General features: G+C 48.3%; 1 long non-coding RNA gene across 1 annotated transcript; it reads left to right on the plus strand.

Moving 5' to 3' along the window:
* The first annotated feature begins 283 nt into the window (after positions 1-283).
* On the plus strand, positions 284-18,442 carry LOC122451367. The gene is made up of 4 exons (XR_006272389.1): positions 284-630; positions 15,525-15,734; positions 16,708-16,795; positions 17,904-18,442. It is a non-coding gene; the product is annotated as an uncharacterized LOC122451367 (long non-coding RNA).

Genomic DNA, 18,442 nt, shown 5'->3' on the forward strand with positions numbered 1-18,442 from the left:
CCTATTTAGAGGAACTCCAACCAATTCTCTAGTGGCTCAAATGGTAAAGCATCCACCTGCAATGCAGGAGACCTGGGTTCAATCCCTGGGTCAGAAAGAGCCCCTGGAGAAGGAAATGGCAACCCACTTCAGTAGTCTTGCCTGGAAAATTCCGTTGACTGAGGAGCCTGGTAGGCTATAGTCTGTGGGGTCCCAAAGAGTCGGACATGACTGAGCAAACTTCACTTTCTTTTTCTGTTCTACCAATTCTCAGGTGCGAGGTGGATCTTCCCAACCGGAAAAAGCATGTCGTTGGAAGCCCAAGCTCAACTGTGTCCCTGAGGGGATGTCCAGGTTGCTGTCCTGCTGTAAACTGGGGCGGTTCCCAGGGCCCAAAAGGAGTGCCTGGGAGATTCCGCTGGGTCTCACAGACCTTCCGGAAGTATGTACGCAGCATCCAATGCAGCGGCAGCAGCAGCCTTGCACTTTGCCATCATCCCTCGACCCCTGTCTGTCTCCTTTCGTTTATGACTGCTGAAGATTTTTGCATGAAAACGCGGTTTTCTTGGTCTTCTGAGGGCTTGGCTTCCTGCTGCTGATCCTCACCTGAAGCCATAATTCTCCATTTGTGGCTCAATAACTGGCTCCCAGGTGAGTTAATTATGGGCCATATGCTCCCGGGTCTGGTGTGCTGGAAAGGCAGACTGGCACGCTTGGATGTCTCCGGGCTGTTCCCATGTCTCTTTCGGGCTCGCCGGTTCCAAGCTTGTCCTCCATGGCGTCTCCCTGGGGCCTCGAGAGACTCTTTCTCTCCTCAGGTAGTGTTCCGTTTTGCTGGTGACCCCAGCTGGGCTTAACTGGGCATTCACTCGTCTGCCTGCCAGCATCTCGGGGTTGACCATTTGGCAAAAACCAACCAAAGGGCAGATGAGGTCTGCTGTTTAAATCTCCTGCAGGTGAGGTGATGAAGTGGAAAGAGCTTCGAGCCTGGGATTCAGGGAAGTTGAGTTCTGCTCCTAGCTGTGCTGGGAAATTGCTGTTATGACTTTGGAGAAATCTCTTCATCTCTCCGGATCTTAGGTTTTTTTTTTTTTTTTTTTTTTAATGTGAAAGAAGTAGTTTTGGATGGATCAGTGATTTCTAACCTGATTTCTAGGTGTCTGAAAAGATAGTGGTGGGCATTTTGTTGCTTTGTTTTAGTCGCTCAGTTGTGTCCGACTCTTTGAGACCCCATGGATTGTAACCAGCCAGGCTCCTCTATTCATGATATTCTTCAGGCAAAAATACTGGAGTGGGTTGCCATTTCCTCCTCCAGAGGACCTTCCTGACCCAGGGATTGAACCCTCGTCTCCTGAAAGTCTCCTGAATTGGGGGTGAATTCTTTACTGCTGAGCCACAAAGTGAAAGTGAAATTCACTCAGTCATGTCCAACTCTTTGTGACCTCATGGATAGTCCATGTAATTCTTGAAGCCAGAATACTGGAGTGGGTAGCCATTCCCTTCTCCAGGGGGTCTTCCCAACCCAGAGATCAAACCCAGGTCTCCCACACTGCAGGCGGATTCTTTACCAGCTGAGCCACCAGGGAAGCCGAAGAATATTGGAGTGGGTAGCTTATACCTTCAGAGGATTTTCCCGACCCAGGAATCAAACCCGGGTCTCCTGCATTGCAGGCAGATTCTTCACCAGCAGAGGATAGCATTAAAACCGCTCTGGACTCCTTTTAATTGCAAACTCCTAGAAGTGATTGTTGCCTAGTCAACCCTGAGTCTTCATCATCAAAGAGGGTTTGGTACAAAAGGTGCAAACAATGGATGTTTGCTGAAATAATAAGGCCCTTCAGAAAGCCTAACAAAAATTGTCCTTTAGCCCTGATGAAGTTGGGCAGACTAACAAAAACCTTGGTTTATTTAGTGGCTAGCATTACGTTAAAGATGTAAAATTGTCTCTGCATACCCAACACTGTATAGAAAAGGGAAAGGCAGGAAAGGGATTTTTAACTTTTTTTTGCTGTGCCCTGAGGCATATGGGATCTTAGTTCCCTGACCAGGAGTTGAACCTATGTTCCCTGCACTGGAAGTGTGGAGTCTTAACCACTGGACGGCCAGGGAAGTCCCAGGAAAGGAATCTTTGAGAAAGGTGCTGGCTAGTTAAAAGACTGAAAACCAAGCTCAAAAAAATGATGGAGACCACAGGAGGCAAGGTGTTTGAGAACCCGGGTGCGATTGAGTGTTCAAGATGGGAAGTCCTACTGGACAAGCTGGGTCATGTGACTGCCCAGGTGCTGGGTGGTGGAGGGGAGTTACCTAGCTTCCCTAGGCTCCCATAGATGTTGTCCAACCAAGATTATCACGCAGTTTGGGGATTTCTGCCAAACAGGAAGAAACTTTGGACTTGAAATGATAAAAGACAACTGCACCTGTTACTCTGGTCCTGCTGCAGCTGTTTTAGGTAATTATGACTGGCTTTGGTGAAAGGAAATGTGAAGACGAACCTACACATGTATTTTGATAGAGAAAAACACCTCTGCCTGGAGTCCATGTGAAAGACGTTAGAGTGCTTGTAGATGAAGGTGGACCCATTTCTAGTCCACAAAAGCTGAGGTTTTCTACCAAGACAAGTAATGGGGAACCCTCTGAAGAGACGCAGATACAAGTGCCCAGGGAGGTTTATGTTTCCGTGTTTCTAGTTGTTTAGTGAAAGCTCCAGCAAACTGTCTTGTCTGTTCTCTCTGAGCCCATAACCCCAAGCTGGTTAACTTCACTGGGGTTTTGTGAGATTAAGTGAGATAACAGATTTGAATAGCTATAACCCTAAGGTACTCAGGTGGTGCTAGTGGTAAAGAACCAGCCTGCCAATGCAGAAGACATGAGAGATGTGGGTTTGAGCCCTGGGTCCGGAAGATCACCTGGAGGAGGGCATGGCAACCCACTCCAGTCTTCTTGCCTGGAGAATCCCCATGGACAGAGCAGCCTGGTGGGCTACAGTCCACAGGGTTGAAAAGAGTTGGACATGACTGAAGTGACTGAGCACGCATGCAAGGTACTCACATTTCCAGTAACAATCACCAACACCGTCTTGGCATTTTCCTGGAGAATGTGGGTGGGTAGCCATGGGTGGGAAACACCTTCCCTTTTCCTTCTCCTTTTCATTAGCTTATATTCTTTGTGCTAATTTTATCTCCGTAGTTGACATATATCGCTTGCAGCTGTCCAGTATCTCTTTAATGGCCTCTGTATATCTTAATTATTTTTCACATTTTGACTCCTGCCTTCTCAAGGTAGAATCGAGAAAAATTTCATCCTGAGGCTTGTTTTCAGCCAGTGTAGTAGCAGGGAACCTAGATCCCTATAATTAGATGAACTTGCTTAAGACTTGGAACCAGAGGTGAACCATGTGAGGCTTCAGGCTGCCTGGGGAAGGTCCTCATTCAGAAAGTGGTGGAGTTGTCTGGTTCCTGGGGGCAGGGCTGGTAGAATTTCTGTCATCCGGTCCTGGTCATTACACCTGCTACATAGTGACAGTTGTGCTATTTTTGTTAGAGAATCTCCACAAGTGTGTTTGCATCTGATAGATTCGGAGTCCATTCTTTGCTCTCCTCAGAGATATTTTGAGCTGTCTATGTTCCTTTCATGCTTACATTAGTCTTTCATTGCTGCTAGTTGTGAGATCTATAAAGATTTTACCTTTTTATAAGTGGATATTATAGTTCTTGAAAATATGTAGACAAGTGAAAACGAGTGGAGGAGATTTGACGGATACAAGAAGAGATAAAGAAGAGAGTAAGAACAAGACGAGAGAGAGAGACAAAGAGAGAGGAAAGGGCCCTGGCCGCCTCAGAAATGATCCCCAGGGGTTAGCGTCTGTGGTGGCCAGCCTCTGCTACAGCTTCCTGGTCCCCACTTCCGGAACCTGTGTCCTGTGTAGTCCTTTTCAATGGTGAATCAGAGCTGGCTTGTGTGATCCCTTACATGTGGTGGAGGGGACAGTGTGTGATACCCAAGCCTGGGTAGGAAAACGCATGGCACCTTCCACCTCGGCCTTTGGGATCATCTTCTCTGAAAGACGTCAGCTGCCATGTTGGAAGGACGCTCTACCAGAGCAGCTCTGCGGAGAGCTCCCATGAAGACAAACCAACTTGGCAGTCCCAGCTTGCTGCCACTTGAGTGAACGTCCTCGGAAGTGGAGCTCCTGGCCTTGGTCCATCACTTAGAAGACTGGAACTCCAGCCAAGGCCCAACAGAGAGCATCCTGAGAGAGCCTGAGTCAGAACTGCCCAACCAACTTGCTCCTGCATCCTTGGTCTACAGAATTGGGGAGATAAAGCATGGTTCTTGTTGTTTTAAGCCACTAAATGCCAGCATTAGACACTTGAAATGGTTCTCCTGCTGTTCTCCCCATTGGGAAAGATGCTCTTGTCTCTGAGGCAGGGGCAGACAGTGGTGATGTTAGAGATCTCTCTTCTTATGGCTGGTGTTATTGTTCTGCTTCACGTGCTGTGCTGTGCATAGCCGCTCAGTCATGTCCAGCTCTTTGTGATCCCCTGGACTACATCCTGCCAGGCTCCTCTGTCCATGCAGTTCTCCAGGCAAGAATACTGGAGTGGGTTGCTATGCCCTCCTCCAGGGAATCTTCCCAACCCAGGGATCAAACCCAGGTCTCCCGCGTTGCAGGCAGATTCTTTACTGACTGAGCCACCAGGGAAGCCTGTTCTGCTTCATTGGTTCAGTTCAGTTGCTCAGTCATGTCTGACTCTTTGTGACCCCATGGGCTGCAGCACGCCAGGCTTCCCTGTCCATCACCAACTCCTGGAACTTGCTCAAATTCATGTCCATCGAGTCAGTGATGCCATCCAACCATCTCATCCTCTGTTGTCCCCTTCTTCTCCCACCTTCAATCTTTCCCAGCATCAGGGGCTTTTCCAATGAGACAGTTCTTCACATCAGGTGGCCAAAGTATTGGAGTTTCAGCTTCAGCATCAGTCTCTCTGATGAACACCCAGGACTGATCTCCTTTAGGATGGACTTGTTGGATCTCCTTTCAGTCCAAGGGACTGTCAAGAGTCTTCTCCAACACCACAGTTCAAAGGCATCAATTCTTCAGCGCTCAGCTTTCTTTATAGTCCAAATCTCACATCCATACATGACTACTGGAAAACCACAGGTTTGACTAGATGGACCTTTGTTGGTAAAGTAATGTCTCTGCTTTTTAATGTGCTGTTTAGGTTGATCGTAGCTTTTCTTCCAAGGAGCAAGCATCTTTTAATTTCAGGGCAGCAGTTCTGCTTCATAGCAGCGCTCAATTCTTCACTTAGTAGAATTCCTCTTGGGCTCTAGTAGATAATGGAACATTATTTCTGGTTTTCAGTATTATTGCACCTTTAGTTCTCCAGGGTATGTTTTCAGAAGTATTTCAATGGGGAAGGTGGATAAGGATGAATCCAGTGCTGTTATTTTGCTGTTCTCTTAACCAGGAAATCAAAAATTTATAGCTGCCCCTAAATTTTCGATTATGCATCTCATCAGTACATGTTTTTTGACCACATATGTTTCCTACGTGGTGTAGTGGTAAAGAATCTTCCTGTAATATATAGGAGACATGGGTTTGATCCCTGGGTCAGGAAGACCCCCTAGAGAAGGAAATGGCAAACTGCTACAGTATTTTTGCCTGGAAAATTCCAAGGGCAGAAAAGTCTGGTGGGCTATTGTCCACGGGGTCACAGAGTAGCACGTGACTGACACAGAACACTCTAAAACATTCCTTCCTTGTTCTTCCTTATTCGTTTATTAGTTCCAAGTGCCACTGTATTGTTTCATCATATGCTATAAAGCATACAAAGTACACATTTAGAAAACGCGAGATAAAAACAAACAGAAATAGGCATTGTAATATTTTCTTTTTCTTTCTTAGTGGTTGTCTTGGTCACTGCTGGTGAGTGTGCACTTCTCCCATTTTGGAGACCCCTGGTCTCCGATATGGTTAGCTTTTTGTATTTTCGTATTATCTGCACGATATTTTAAGGGCAGAGATTGTGCCTTATTTATGTCTTCCAAGATTATAAGATTACTGCTGTGTTTATGCTTCTTACAATACAGAATGAATGAATGAATGAACAAACAAATGCATGAATACATGACTGGATGGAGAAACGACATCTATATTTCAGTATGATACTAAAAGCAAAGAAAACAAAAACTGATATGTTAAATTTTTAAAAAAAATTAAAAAGTAATATTAATTAAAAGTAATATATATATTAAGTAGATGAGACAAGCATACTCTCAGTGGTTAAGATTTTTTTAGTTTTGAATTTAATTTTAACTGGAGGATACTTGCTTCACAATGTTATGTTAGTTTCTGCTGTACGGTGATGAGAATGAGCGATGAAGTGAAGTGAAGTCGCTCAGTCGTGTCCGACTGTGCGACCCCATGGACTGTAGCCTACCAGGTTCCCCCGTCCATGGGATCTTCCAGGCAAGAGTACTGGAGTGGGTTGCCATTAATGAGCTATAAATATACATATATCCTGGGCTTCTCTGGCAGCTCAGTGGTAAAGGTTCCATCTGCCAGTGCAGGAGATGCAGGTTCAATCCCTGGGTCAGGAAGATCCCCTGGAGAAGGAAATGGCAACCCACTCCAATGTTCTTGCCTGGAAAATCCCATGGACAGAGGAGCCTGAAAGGTTACAGTCCATGGGGTCACAAAGAGTCGGCCACGACTGAGCAACTAAACGACAACAGCATACATAGACCCTCTCCGTCTGGAGCCTCCTTCCACCCCTGCCATCCCGCCATCCCGCCCAGTGGGTAGGGTCTAAACCTGGATGTGCTTGATCCCAAAACCATGTTCACCACTTAATCTCCCCCAAATCCCAGAGCCGCTCTCTTCTGCAGTCAGAGAATCACCTTCGTACCAGACATACCCTTGGAGGAAAGTTCCTGGATTTATTTCTAAGACAAATTGTGTTCTGTTTTCCTTCCCCATCCCAACCCACACACTGACATCCACAGGCCCCCGAGTCACACCCCCGCACACAACGGCTTTCTCCTTTTCCTTCAAGCTGTCTTCCAGGCCTGGCTCTCTGGCAAATAGCCATCACCCGTGAAGCCCTTTCTAGTGAGTACATATGTGGGGGAGGATTTTCCTTCACTAGCTTGCCTCGCCAGGACACATGCTGTCTGGATTTCTGTCTCCTTGCATTTCCTGGAGTGAGGACTTGGGGCAGACGCAATCATAACCAGCTCGTCGACTCTATTTGCTCAGCTGGGCATCTCTCGACCGTGTCAGTCAACCTGGCTCCGTATCCCCACTTAGACTTCGGAAAGACCTAGCGCGTTAGACCCGGTGCTGCTATTTCCCTCTGCGGCCCCATTCTCCATGCCACTGGCTTTTCCGGGCCAGGCATTATGCAAGGAACTGGGAACCCAGAAGAAGGCAAGGGAGGGGCAGTTTTTCTGAGAATATACAGCTTGGTTCTCTCTGTGCGTGTACGCACGCATGCACTCAGCGAGTACTAGAAGGATATATAGCTTGCTCCCCGGATTCTTTCATTGTTGCTGGACTTTGGCCATGACAGCTCAGTTGGGGCCAGTGGGTGGGAGTTCTTGGGGTTATAAGCAATTACTGGATTGGCAAAAAAAATTCAGAAGGTCTTATGGAAAAACCCAAATGAACGTTTTGGCCAACCCATACAATGTATTATTATAGTCGACCTGCCGTTGGTTGCCCTGAAACTTTGAATGCCTTTGGGGTGGGTTAGGTTAGACCCCCAAATCTTCGTGGCTTAAAATAATAAAATTTATTTCTCATTAGTGCTGTGTGTCCATCAGGGGACATCTGGGGGGACTGGGGTCCGAGTCACTCTAGGACTCAGGCTGATAGAGAGGCCACCGTTTGCCAGCCATCCTGCTAGAGGGCAGTGAAAAAACAGATACATCTTACACAGATCACAGTAAGACATTACCCAGAAGCGCTCCGGCCTCTTCTCCTGTTTCAGTGGCCAGAGCAAGTCGCGAGGGCATGACCGTTTCCAAGGGGGGCAAGGAAGTAAATATTACCGTGTGACCGGGAGCGAGAACTATCATTTATGTGAACACGTATGTGCCAATGACCGTCATCATATCCTTTCCTGATTTTAGAGAATTTTCTAGTTTCTGAATCCTACTTTTTCTTTTTTTAAAATAATTTTATTTATTTATTTTATTTTTGGCTGTGCTGGGTCTTAGTTGCTCTGTGGGCTTTTCTCTCGTTGTGGTGAGCTGGGGGCTACTCTCTAGTTGTGATGCACAGGCTTCTGACGGCAGCGGCTTCTCTTGTGGAGCACGGGCCCTAGGGCACACAGGCTTCCGCAGTCACGGCACATAGGCTCAGTAGTTGCCGCTCCCAGGCTCTAGACCGACTCCCAGGAGGTGGGCTCCCGAGCTCAATAGCTGTGGCACACAGGCTTGATTGCCCTGGGGTCCTTGGGATCTTCCTGGATCAGGAACTGAACCCACGCCTCCTGCATTGTCAAGTGGATTCCTTACCGCTGAACCACCAGATAATTCTACTTTTCCAGGATAGAAGTTAGAAATTCACTGTGATGGACAGAGTACTGGCCACCCAAAGAGGTCCACATCCTCCTCCCCAGGGCCTGTGAATATACATGAAGGGATTTTGCAGATATGACTACATAAGGGATCTTGAGATGGGGAGGTGACCTAGGATTATCCAGGTGGCCCCACGTCAGCACAAGGACACTTACAAGGAAAAAGGGAGGTGGGAGAATCAGAGCCAGAAAAGCAGACGTGAGGATGGGGACAGCTTTGCAGTGACTGATGCAGATAATCTTGGGTCCAAGAATGCCTGCGGCTCTCAGGGGCTGGGGATGGAATCTCATACTGGGGGAGGGTCTCCAGGGGTCATTTCTCCCTACAGAGTAATGATGTGAGCTGATCTCTGTAAGAAGGCTGAATTGGAGTGTGAGATAATATAGTCACTTTGTTTTTATGTTTACATTCAATCATTTTCTTCTTTTCACCTCACTTAAGACTTGTTTGGATTATTTACCCATTAACAGTATCCACCACCTACCTTTAGCATATGTTATAGTGTATGAGGAACTTCCACAGTGGCTCAGCAGGAGATGCCGGAGACGCAGGTTCGATCCCTGGGTTGGGAAGATCCCCTGAGGAAGGAAATAGCAGGTCTCCCCAGTATTCTTGCCTGGGAAATCCCACAGACAGAGTGGCCTGGCAGGTTGCAGTCCATGGGGTTGCAGAGTCCGACCTGACTCGGTGCCTGAGCAGCAGCGTGACGTGTGTGAGATCTGCACTGGTGCACTGGTCTCTGCTTCGCAGCACACTGCAAAGAGGTCATCAGAACTGCCGCGGCCCACATTCGATGAGCATTGCAGTCTTTCTTTTTTTAAAATTAATTTTAGTTGGAGGCTAATTACTTTAAAATATTGTGGTGGTTTTTGCCATACATTGACATGGATCAGCCATGGGTGTACATGTGTCCCCCATCCTGAACCCCCCTCCCACCTCCATCCCCATCCCATCCCTCTGGGTCATCCCAGTGCACCGGCTTTGAGTGCCCTGTTTCATGCATCAAACTTGGACTGGTGATCTATTTCACATAAGGTAATATGGCAGAAAGTGAAGATGAACTAAAAAGCCTCTTGATGAAAGTGAAAGAGGAGAGTGAAAAAGTTGGCTTGAAGCTCAACATTCAGAAAACTAAGATCATGGCATCTGGTCCCATCACTTCATGGGAAATAGATGGGGAGACAGTGGAAACAGTGTCAGACTTTATTTTTTGGGGCTCCAAAATCACTGCAGATGGTGACTGCAGCTATGAAATTAAAAGACACTTACTCCTTGGAAGGAAAGTTATGACCAACCTAGATAGCATATTAAAAAGCAGAAATGTTACTTTGCCAACAAAGGTCTGCATGGTCAAGGCTATGTTTTTTCCAGTGGTCATGTATGGATGTGAGAGCTGGGACTGTGAGGAAAGCTGAGCGCTGAAAAATTGATGCTTTTGAACTGTGGTGTTGGAGAAGACCCTTGAGAGTCCCTTGGACTGCAAGGAGATCCAACCAGTCCACCTAAAGGAGATCAGTCCTGGGTGTTCATTGGAAGGACTGATGCTGAAGCTGAAACTCCAGTACTTTGGCCACCTCATGCGAAGAGTTGACTCATTGGAAAAGACCCTGGGATTGGGGGCAGGAGGAGAAGGGGACAACAGAGGATGAGATGGCTGGATGGCATCACCGACTAGATGGGCATGAGTTTGAGTAGACTATGGTAGTTGGTGATGGACAGGGAGGCCTGGCGTGCTGCGATTCATGGGGTCGCAAAGAGTTGGACATGACTGAGCGACTGAACTGAACTGAACTGAACTGAATATACATGCTTCAATGCTAATCTCTCAAATCATCCCACCCTTGCCTTCTCCCACAGAGTCCAAAAGACTGTTCTTTATATCTGTATCTCTTTTGCTATCTCATATATAGGGTCATCATTACCATCTTTCTAAATTCCATATATATGTGTTAGTATACCATATTAGTGTTTTTCTTTCTGACTTACTTCATTCATAATAGGCTCCAGTTTCATCCACCTCATTAGAACTGACTCAAATGCATTCTTTTTAATAGCTGAGTAATATTCCAAGCATTGCAGTCTCTTTTGCTACGTGACACACATCCACAGAGTCCCAGTGGGATAAAGCAATGGGCATTCCCCTCTCCCCCACCATGGTCTTCCTCCTGACAGTTGTCTGTGGGATCCAGGCTGACATGGGCTGGCTCGGATGGTGGCACTTGTTTACCGTGGGTCTAACTGCAGCTTGAGCTCAGATGTAGGTCCTGGGCTAAAGAAACAGAGGCTCCGCCAGGTCACGGCAGACCACCAGAGCACAGAAGCAATTGGAAGCCCAGTTGCATTTCACATCTCTGCTCCTATCCTGGTTTGTGGTTAAGCCAAAGCTAGGGTGTGCAAGAAGGGCGAGGCGCAGAGACTGTTACCGGGGTGTGAAGAACTGGACCTAACTCAATCTGCCACAACAGAGAGGGAAACGTAGGTTTGGGAAAATTGGGGCTGTTTTCCTGGATTTCATAGGACTTACGTCTTTTGAGTCCAGGCTCCCTCTCCATTCATTACCCTACGGTGTCACCGAGGCAGAGCTCATGAAAAGCCTTCTGGGCGCGAATGTCTCATTTTGCTCTGACCTTGTCTTTCTATTTCTGGAGATTTGTCTGTTTTCAAACCACAGTGTTTCAACCACTCAGCTCACCATTTATCCCTCTGGGGAACTCTCTCTTTCCGATCAATTCCACCCCCGTTTCTGCGATGACACGTCTCTCTCCAGATCTGTGTCTACTCATCTGTAAAGAGAGCCAGTTCTCCGTGCGCAGTGGACTTGGAGTCTTTCTGGCAGCAGTTCGCAGGCAGCTCCAGTCCCTGCTCTGTGCAGAGCTCCCTTGGCGCTGTCAGAAATGCAAACCGCGTCTCAGGCACATTTGGGGCAGGGCACTGTCCACAGAAAGAAGCTGGCTCAGCTTTGGGGGCCCTGGGTTGCTTGAACCCTGCATGAAGCATTGTGTTGTAGGGGTGGCCCTATTAAGTGCAGGCTTGTTCCTGATCTGGGGTCTAGAGTGGCTGAAGACTCTGTATGGTGCTTGGCCAGATGAAGAGATTTGGCAAGGGGATGGCATTTCAAGTATCACTGTTACTGGATATAGTTCATTTCAATAACATTTCTTGAGCCCTAGCAATGCTCCAGGGCTTCCCCGGTGGCTCAGTGGTAAAGAATCTGCCTGAGATGCAGGAGACACATGAGACGTGGGTTCGATCCCTGGGTGGGGAAGATCCTCTGGAGGAGGAAATGGCAAGCCACTCCTGTATTCTTGCCTGAAAAATTCTATGGACAGAGGAGCCTGGTGGGCTAGAGTCTGTGGGGTTGCAAAGAGTCGGATACAGCTGAGGGACTGAGTGCACACCACACACAGCAATGCGCCAGGACATGGGGAACTAGGCTGCAGAAGTGCCCAGACAAGCACAGACCGCGCCTCATGAGTCTTAAGTCCAGCAGGAGAGAGGAGGGTGTTAAATACACAGCTGCTTTCTCTCCTTCAAGCTTGGCAAAACCCCTACAAACGATGACAGAAGTATCGGGGTTATTCTCAAGAGCTTTTGGGCTTTGTCTGAAAAGGATACGTCCTTTTCCCCCATCTTGCTATAAAGAATGAATGGCTGTGTTGTATGGGAACCTTTAGTTCCAACTCTTTGCATTTCTAGAAGGAGGAGGAAAATCCGACTTTCCAAGAGGGAAAGGTTTGGGAGGACCATTGCTGATGTTTTTTTTCACTATGCCTGGAACCCACTAATTCCTCTGCACAGAAGGAAAGGTGATTCTGATTCAGTGATTGAATTTGGAGGAAGGAACTGGGTAGGAAGCAGAGTTCATGATGAGTTGTAGGGACTCCAGGGAGAATTAGAGCCTGTTGGGACCTGAAGTTCAAGAAAGGGAAGTGACTCGGCCTCCTCTGTCCCTGTGTGTGGCAGAGACGAGAGGTGAATGCCCCTCTCCTGATTCCTGGATACAAAGTGGAAAGAGGCTGGTGGCCGGGACAGTTGGCAGCTGTGGTGATGATGGACAGACAGGTGGACACAGACCAGGTAGAGTTAAGGAGATGCAGAGACTCTGAGGAGTGATGGACAGGAACTCAGAAATGGTCCCATCGGGGCCTGCGGGAGGCGGGCTGAAAAGCAAGTTCCCCGGCTCAGGGGGACATCTGGGGGGTCTAGGGCTTCGGGAGGGAGCCACAGTCACTCCAGTGTGCAGCTGGAGGCGTCGTGACCCCGGACGTGGGTTCTTCCCAAGCAGCTGTGAGCACACAGGAAAACTCTAGGACAGAATTTACGAAGTGGTGGTGTTCGGGCTGAAGCTAGCTTCTCTATGTGTTTTGTTGAACCCAGATAAAACTGAAAGCTGTGAATTAGCTGAAGGAAAAAAGTGCAGGATTATAAGTAGAAATCTGGATTTTGATTTATTTTCTTAAAAGGAAAAGACTGGGGCATCCCTGGATCCCATTCCTGATTGGCCATCATCTTTTGGAGCGGAGTGGAGGTCCCTCCCTTTCACTGGGACCCCCCAGTTTGCCATGGTCCCCATGGATCTGTTGGTTTTGCAGACTGACTCAGCTTCTCTTTCAGGTCAACTGCCTGGATCCATGGGCATTTAGTTTTGTAGCCCCATGTTGCACCTGGGATGCTGGGTTTAGCCTCTCCTGGGTTAGAGATCCTCTTGATATTTTAATGTTGGTTAAAGACCTCTCCAGTGAGACACACCTTGCACTTGAAACTTTTGCATAAAATTATGGGTGGTTTCCAGAACCCCTAAAGCTGCTGAGAACCCGGTTCCTAGGTTGAAGACCCCTGCTTTGAAAAACTGGATCCTCCAGTCTCTTTGAAACCTCAGAAGCACTTTATAGTTTATGAAGCACACCCCCCTTCCCGGGAGAGCTTGCAATGTCCTCACTCTATGCTTGCTCTATACCCCTTGTAGGCAGGTGTAGGGGTCCCCCAGCCTCCTTCACAGATGAAGAGTGGGGTCCAGGGGCTCTGAGTGATTGATGCCTGCAGAGCTGAGCAGCTGGGAGCTGGAGGGGCTGGCACTCAGCTCCCCCCATCATTCCTGCTTTGGTCTCCCTTTCCTTCCCACTACCTTCCATTTGCCAGTCGGTTATAAATAGCTCAAAGAAGATTTTATTTCCAGCTTCGAAGTGACATGTGCTGTCAGCAACACCACAAAACACTTCATTGATGTTTTTCAGGGGGGTAGGGAAGAGGAAATAAAATTGCTTATTTGCCCAAAGCAATGTTCAGTGAAGTGAAATCCATTGACTCACTGTGGGACTCTCTGCTTCTCCCAAGTGAATGGATTTTCAAATTTGGAACACAGGTGGCCTTCAGGTTGGATGGACACAGCCCGCCTCTCTGATTAATTCGGTGGATGCCACGCTCCAAGGAGGGCTAGGAGTCGGAGATTCCCCCTCCCCACCACCTACTTCCTGCCTGGGGAAAACCGCAGGGAGAGGGGAGTGAGGGGGGAGGCAGCTCCTAACAGCGCTGGGGGCCTTGCCTGGAAGGGGTAAGCAGCGGTTTTTCTGTCTTGCTGCACGTCAGGGTGAAGGCTGGTGGGAGAAAGCGTTTCTCTGAATTGTCTCAGCACAAGAAGAAATCGCAGCCAAACCTGTGCAATCACAGAGAAGGGTCTGTGTGAGACGGTGGGGTGACGCCGGGCGATTTTTGATGATATCATGGCCAGGGGATCCAGGAATAAGCAGGGCTGAGCATCGACATAGAAAAAGGAAAGAGAGTAACCCAGTATTGTTATTGTGCTGAATATGTTAGTTGCTCAGTTGTTTTCTGATTCTTTGCGACCCCATGGACCATAGCCTGCCAGACTCCTCTGTCCATGGAATTCTCCAGGCAAGAATACTGGAGTGGGTTGTTATTCCATCCTCCAGGAGATCTTCCCGACCCAGGGATGGAACAGATTCTTTACCGTCTGAGCCACCAAGGACTAAGCTAGTATCTTGATTGGGTTGGCCAAAAAGTGCACTTGGGTTTTTCTGTACAATGCAATATGTAAGGAACGCTGAGACATAAAACCTGGTGCAGAAAGCTAGCAAATGAAGAAGGATGTTTGGGTCTCAAGAACCAAGAAAGCTCTTCCTTGGCCAGAACTAGCGGAAAGAGCCAGGAGTCATCTGGTGCTTTACATAGTATGCAGCCCTCGACCTGCCGCTTCAAGACTCCATGAGATGAAAATCACTCTTGCTGCACGCATTTGGTGGCTGAGAGAATCCCGCCGTGAGAGCCTCCCTCTTTGCTGGAGGCCACCCAGCTGTGGTGCGTGTGGAGCCTAGCAGTTTGGCCCCAGAGTTTCTCTCTTTAACCTCTTTGCTTTCTTGCCTGAGCGAGCTGAGCTTGAAATAGAGAAAGCTCCCATCCCCAGAGGAAAAGAAACCCGGGAGAGAGAAAGAGGCAGAGAGAGGCTGTGGGTTGTAGTGTTTGGCTCCGAGTGGGCTCAGGTTGCCTGTCTGAGAAAGAGAGACCAACTGCTGGAAAGAGGAAGCGGGAGGAGAGCCCCGCTGAGAGCTGACCCTGGCTCTGACCCCTCTGGACTCTCTAAACGCAGAGAGATGAGAGCTGATTTATGTCCTGACCCCTTAACACTACTCTGAAAGCCGGTGGTGACCTTATTTATCTTATTCACGGCTGTGTCCCCACTGGTTTCTCTCGGGTGCTCAGAAAAGCCTTGTGGAATTAATGTGGAAAGTGACGGGCCTGGTGTCAGACACCGTCATTTAAACTTAGGTCTCTTTGTCCTGAGATGAAGCTGGATGTTCTCATTTCCCTGCATTCAGGACGGTGAGAATGGATGGAATTTAGGTTCGCGTGTCTGGGTGGAGTAGCACGCCAGGAAACAGCCCTACTGCACCCATCAAGGCTGGGGGAGAAGCTCACAGCATTTATTATTCAATTCAACTCAGGGTGCATCTCTTCGGCTCTGACCGTGTGCCCAGCATTGTGTCTGGTGTCCCAATAACACTAAAGAGACAGAAGACAGGCATCATCTCAGCCTTTGGGAAGCTTCTCCTACAGACACGGAGATAAAGTGAACATCTCAAAGCATCTTACTCTTTTTCTTCAAGTGGGAAGTGAGGAGCTTGTTTTTATCACATGTATCCTCTTACTACATGGTAAGCTCCTCTCAAAGATGTCTTTAGATGCAGTTTATTTATTAGGGATGTGATCCCAGGAAGCACGGGCATGAGAGTGGGAAGGGCCCTGGGGAAGGAAGGAAAGTCACAAAAAGTGTTTTCACCGGGGACCTCTAAGAGATGGTTTCAGACACACCCCAGAACCGTCCCTCTGCAGACCAAAAAGACTGGGGTCTTCATCCGCTGTCTCCCTCCCTGGTTGGTCCTCGATGAGTCCTGGACCACTGAGTCCCTGGCACGTCTAGACTTCCTCTTGGCCAGAGCACATCCTCAGGTAGAGAGATGAAGGGAGGGCGGGGTGGGTGCATGGGGACTGTTAATAGGAGGCCCCCCAGTAGACTGAGGGGGTTGCGGGCAGGGACCACTTAGATAGAAATAGCTCTATGTCCCCAGCGTCTGACACACAGACGCCTGCATAGAAAGTGCTCAGTGTGTATCCACGGATGAACTCAAAGCCACTCATGTAAGTGGGAATGAGAGACGAAAGATGAAAGCAAAGTGACAGCATTTTGATATGCTAAGAGCCCTAACGTGGTTTGTTAAATGACCCCAAACCTTTAGGGTACCAGAGGAGGCAGCCTATTCAGAAGCCTCGCAGTTGGGGTTCCTGTTGGATATTCGCCCATGGCTGGTTTGGCCACATCAGTGACTGCGAAACCAGCTTCCACCTGATAGGTGCTCGATTTAATAACCCGCACCCTCCTCCGCCCCGGCTCGTGTCAGCCCTGACATGCCCAGGGAATAAGATGGCAAATTAGAGAGACGGAAACTCCACTTTATTGCAAGCCAAGATTTAGACGGTCCTCGTAGCCCCTTATTTATGAAGTTTGGGTTTCCCTTTCACCCTTCACTGAGATTGGGGTGGCTTGCTGGCCCTAAATAGTAATGAATTTGGGGCTGTGTCCTGCCTCCTGGCATGAAGTGCTTAATGAATGTTCCCATCTTTCTACAGGGAACTCTCTCTCTCTGCTAATTGCTGTCAGGATCCATCAAGATCACCGACAGAGCAGCATTCCAGCCAGAGGGGCCTTGCAGCCCAGGTGAGCTCCAGGAAGCAAGGGGCCCATAAGAGGTTGCACCTGCTGGGCATCTCCACCAGGGGGCGCCAAGGAGGCACAAGCAGCAGGCGTCTGGGCCAGCTGCTCAGGCTGCGTACCTTGGAGTCACTGGCCCTGGGACACCAAGCCACCTACCTTGGGGCCTGGGGTGGCTGAACTATGTGGTGCAGGATTCCTTCAACCTTTTAATCAGACCAGCCCCCCACTATCTCTTTTACACCTCAGATCAGATTTTGTCAAAGGGGTTCTACTAATTTGAAAAGAAAGATTTGAAAACTACAGATCTAGTCCAACTGTTACTTTAACACGAAACTGACACAGTTCCAGGGGCCAGGCGAGGAGGGAGGTGCTACAAGGTCAAAGAGAAAGTCAGGTGCAGACCTGGGACACGAGTCCAGGTTTCCTGATTGCAAAGACGGCGTTTCTGGGTTTTTGTTTGTTTTTAATTCTCTACAGCCCACCTCCATCTGTTTTATACTTTAATGAATGTGCAAGCACCCGCCCTGTGTGTCTACCTTGGAGGCTGTAAGAGAGAAAGAGTAAGGGGGATTGAGCATCCAGAGGGCAGGGAAGGTCACAGATGCTGGTCACTGGTTGGGAACTTCACAGACTTACTCTTATCGATGGATTTATTTTATTGTTGGAGCATGATTGCTTTACAAAACTGTGTTAGTTTCTGCTGCACAACGAAGTGAATCAGTAGTATGTATACATATATTCCCCTCCCTCTTGGACCTTCCTTCTCCCATCCCCCCTCTAGGTCATCACAGAGCCCCGAGCTGAGCTCCCTGTGTTATACGGCAGCTTCCCTCCAGCTATCTATCTTACACACGAGAGTGAATTATGTCAATCTATTCTCCCAATTCATCCCACCCTCTCCTTTTCATTCCTTTGTATGTAGGTCCACAAAGAAGTCTGCAGTGCCATAAATGCATTCAAGACATGGGCATTGCTAGGATGATAATGCAAAAATATGTTATATTCATAGTTACCCAGAGATGAAAAACAATTTTTCTGTAAGCAGGTACCATGTCTTTTGCCAAAGAATACTCAAGACATCTCTTATTTGATAAATGTGTATCTTGTGAAGTTTTTCAGAGTCAGCGTATTACAACTAGATGGATCCTATCTAAGGCTTATCTTAAAGATGGAGAACCTAAGCTATGCTGCTAATGAAGATCAATGCTGGAGCACCAAAAGAAAAGAAGAAGAAGGAGGTCATGCCATCTGGCCACCACTGCCCATCCTTCTCGAATGCCCACCAGGTGACCCAGCACCCAAATGGCATCAGTCAGAAGCAGTTAGCTTGGGAATCCTAGCCGCACCCGCTTCTGTGCACTCTTCGTTTCCTCCTGTTTCAATGCACGACGCTTCCTGCCTCCATCAGAGGGGACTCGCACTTGCGGTCTTCATTACAGGTTCATCCTCCACTGGGATGATTTGTGTTCTAAAATCTCCCGCCTTTACCACGGACCCAGTAGCTTCAGGTATTTGCCTCTGCTCTTATCACAGGGTCTCGTCTTCAATGTACGTTGACCTCATCATCACCCACTCCGTCTTTTGCTGCCACCATTTGGGCGGAACGTGACACCCACCCACTCCGCTACAGCCACTGCTTTGTCAGCTCAT

Source organism: Cervus canadensis, chromosome 12 (genome assembly GCF_019320065.1).
Source record: "Cervus canadensis isolate Bull #8, Minnesota chromosome 12, ASM1932006v1, whole genome shotgun sequence".
Taxonomy (NCBI): domain Eukaryota; kingdom Metazoa; phylum Chordata; class Mammalia; order Artiodactyla; family Cervidae; genus Cervus; species Cervus canadensis.